The sequence below is a fragment of the Nomascus leucogenys genome, chromosome 22a (assembly GCF_006542625.1).
Source record: "Nomascus leucogenys isolate Asia chromosome 22a, Asia_NLE_v1, whole genome shotgun sequence".
In the NCBI taxonomy this organism is placed as follows: Eukaryota; Metazoa; Chordata; class Mammalia; order Primates; family Hylobatidae; genus Nomascus; species Nomascus leucogenys.
The window spans coordinates 65,407,013-65,411,131 of record NC_044402.1 but is presented as its reverse complement, the minus strand read 5'-3'; positions in this window follow the sequence as shown (position 1 = coordinate 65,411,131).

The window sequence follows — 4,119 nt, the reverse complement described above, 5'->3', positions numbered from 1 at the left end:
GTGTGGGCGACGTCACTGGGCTTTATGCTTTCATCGCTGCTACCTGCCTATGTGGGCTGCTCTCCTCCCAACGCCTCCCCGCCCCCACTACGGAGAAAATCTTGCACGTTTTCCCTTGTGAGAAGCAGAGTTCTCTTTTTCTCATTACCACCAGTTGATGAGGAAAGAAAATGTCTGTTCGCGTACCTGTGCCGTCCTACGAGGAGGAGGGAGGTCATATAAGGATTCGGATTGCCCAGGGGGTGGCTTGAAAAAGGAGGCGTTCGCATTCAGACAATAATGCCTGAATTAATATAGTTCAATTTAAAGAGCTAATTAGGAGTCCACAGATGCTTAAGTTTGCACTGCGCTGCCAGTATCATGCCAACGATGCACTCCAGTTACACAGGTTGTCAGTTTCAGGCTCTCTCATAAACACTTCATGTTCTTGCCCCTCTTCCCCCGTTGGCAACAGCTTTATGGTGAGAAAATTCACGAAGAGTAACAGGAACAACTCTTATGAAAATACCCAGAATTCCTGACCCAAGGCTACTGGCTTCAAGTTTAGCATATGTATCAAGCATGGGTTAAAGACATGTTGCCTCTCTCAGAAGGCGGATGAGTAGTAGGTGCATTTTCTTCTATTCACAGTTGTTTTCAAAGTGAAAAGGAGTGAATTAGCTTATGACCTAGAGGAAGAGAGATGGGTCAAAAGATGTCAAACCAAGGATTAATATCCGTCATACCTTGGTTCTCTGTAAGCCATGCAATAAGGGGCTTGAGATTTCACCAACTCTGGAGACTCACTTGGGCGCAACTGAAACTATAACAAACTTGGTGCTCAGTGCCATTTTCCTTTGGCAGTGTCACAAGGTAATTTCAAGGGATCAGCCCACAGACCTTGTTTTAGTTTTCTTTTGCTGCTTATTTCAGTTCATGCAGCACTGACGAAAAATTTTGGAATTTAGACTACTTAACTCATATCTACATCCAATCAAAGTTCATTACTGACAGTTTGCCTTTCTAAATATTTATGAAATCTAGTCCTCAATCTGTCTCTCACTTCTATATTCATGTTTTCACCATATCTTGCTTAAGTTATTAATTGGACATTTCAAATACATATATGCACAAAATCTCTGCCTACCTATTTGTTCTTTCTTTCTAGTACCAAACAATTCATTCTCAGCACTATAATAGTCTATCATTTACTATGAATATCTTATTTTTCATTTTTGGAGAAGAGTCATTCCTGTAATTATTAATTGTTCCAATATTCACATTGATGATATCAGAATGAGAGCAACTTGAGCGCTGTGGTGCCAGATATTGTTGGTGAACCTGAATTTCAGAAATTGGCTATGTCTGTCTTGATTATTGCTGTATCTCCAAAACTAGCACAATACCAAATATAGGTGTTACTTTGTAAATATTTGTTAAGTGAGTAAATGTTGACCTGACATAGATTCTTAGAAAATACGGAAAAAAGGACATAAAATCTCTTACTTCTAAGACTCATAGTACTATGAGAGAAAGGAGTATGTATATGAATAAGTAAAGAATACTATTAGGCAGCGTAGTTTAATGCTAAGTAGGGCGACCAAAAATATATACAGTAATTGAGAGTTCTGTGAGTTGATATGATCTGGGTAAAACCTAGGAAAGTTTTGACATTTGAACTGTTATTGAATAATATGTATGGCTTGATTTGAAGGGAGAAAGAGTTGAAGAACAAAAGCAGATAAATCATTATATCACAAGGCATATTCAAGACAGAAAGACAGACTGTTGAAAAGGTTGGGGAAACTTTGTATAGAAGTCTAAGGAGATTTGTTTCTCTGTATAACATGGGAAAGTAATTTCATTGACATTTTGAAGGGTTGGGAAATTCTTTGATCAAAAGAATATTTCATAAAAGCCACCTGATCTCACTGCATGGGGTGATTTACAGAGCTGACAAATTGATGGCAGCAAAAATAAGTGTGGTGACAATTCCCCAGATTAATTTTGTAGTAGTAGAAATAGGACAAAAGGGTGGAATATGAAGAGATTTTTAAAAAGTGTTGATAGATTTTGTATGAAGGGCAAATCCAGAATAGAAGACTTGTAAGTTTGGTGCCTGAATGTGTTGGAGAGCACGTGGAAAGCAGATCTCCATTACTGAGAGGAACGGTACAGGTACTTCTAAGAACATTGCCAGGAGTCCTTTACTTTTCTAGAAGGGCATCATTTGTTAGTTCCTTTTTCCATGGTTTAGAGTAAAAGAAGCAATGATTAGAAATGCATTCCTCATAGTAGGCTCTATAGCAGATTCTACTGTATAGGCTATAGTTAAATACCAGACTTTAAATTCTCTTGTGTTTTTTTTTTTTTTCAGGGACTTGCAGCAAAGTTTGTAACTGACCAGTTTGCTGGGTCATCTTGAACAGTGAGCTTATGGGAGTACTAAGCCCACATTCTATCCTAAAGTACCATTTTTTTTATGACAGAACAATACAAAAAGACACACAAAGCACACCAGATTTATTATAGTTTAAGACTAGCCTCACAAATCCTTTTTCCCATTAATCAAAACTTTAAAGAGAAAATAAACACTGATTTTTACCATTCATTCAACAGGTTTGCACAGAGAGAGAAAGTAAGGGGAAGGGAGAAAAGCATTGCTTACAGCAGAATGGGGGAAGTGAGGCGCTCAGAGAGGCCAGAGAAAGACCCACCCATTGCAGCTGGCACTGAATCAAAAGTTCAGGCAGCTGCTTGTCAATCGAGAAGGGATCTTTTCCAGTACTCCCTTTGGCAATCAAGTTTCCCCTTTTATGGAGGAAGAAGTTCCCCATGTCCCATGATCCTTTACATGCCTAATTCTGTCACCCACAGCTGTCACCAAAAAGTGCAAGGCAGATTAATACAAAGAGAATAGTGGTTAACATTCCGTAGTGCCAAACCTGTTTTTAGCCAAAAAGGACTTTACTGAGAGTGGCCTCTAACCCCTTACATCTTAGGAAGGACTCTAACCTTCCTAAGTTGGGCCTTGAACCCAAGTTCAGTCAAGCATCCTTACTTTTATTAAGAGGAGCCTTTTAACCTACTCTGTCTTAGGAGAGACTCTAACTCCCCTAAGTGGGCCTCTAACCCAATCCCATTCTTTACCCAGGTATATGTGCCCCACTTACCTAAAGTCAGCCAATCAATGCTGCAGTCTATTTCCTTTGGGTTGGGAGTCTCCTCAGTATTATCTCTTCATGGTCACTGGAAAGATGTTACAGGAAAGGGGTCCTGATCCAGACCACAAAAGAGGGTTCTTGGATCTGAGAGACGAAAGAATTCAGGGTGAGTCTATAGAGTAAGTGAAAGCAAGTTTATTAGGAAAGTAAAGGAATAAAGAATGGCTACTCCATAGGCAGAGCAGCCATGAGGGCTGCTGGTTGCCTGTTTTATGGTCATTTCTTGATTATATGCTAACCAAAGGGTCGATTATTCATGCCTCCTCTTTTTAGACCATATAGGGTAACTTCCTGATGTTTCCATGGCGTTTGCAAACTGTCATGGCACTGGTGGGAGTGTAGCAGTGAGGACAACCAGAGGTCACTCTTGTCACTGTCTTGGTTTTGGTGGCTTTTAGCTGACTTCTTTACTGCAATCTGTTTCATGAGCAAGATCATTATGACCTGTATCTGGTGCCAACCTCCTATCTCATCCTGTGACTTAGAATGCCTTAACCATCTGGGAATGCAGCCCAGTAGGTCTCAGCCTCATTTTACATAGCCCCTATTTAAGATGGAGTTGCTCTGGTTCACACACCTCTGACAAAACTATGCACTTGATCTCTCAAGTTGCCTGCTTGGCCTTCTTCCAAGTGTACTTTACTTCCTTTCATTCCTGCTTTAAAGATTTTGAATAAACTTTCATTCCTGCTCTAAAACTTGCCTTGGTCTCTCTTTCTGCCATATGCTCCATTGGTCAAATTATTTCTTCTAAGGAGGCAAGAATTGAGGTTGCTGCAGACCTGTATGGATTCACTGCTAGAACAGTACCAGATATATTTTAGGCATGTGGAAAGATATATACTCTTATTTTGATGAATATTGTTTTCTGTGCATTGAAAGCTATTTGGATCAGAAGGCTCTTACTGAGATAATG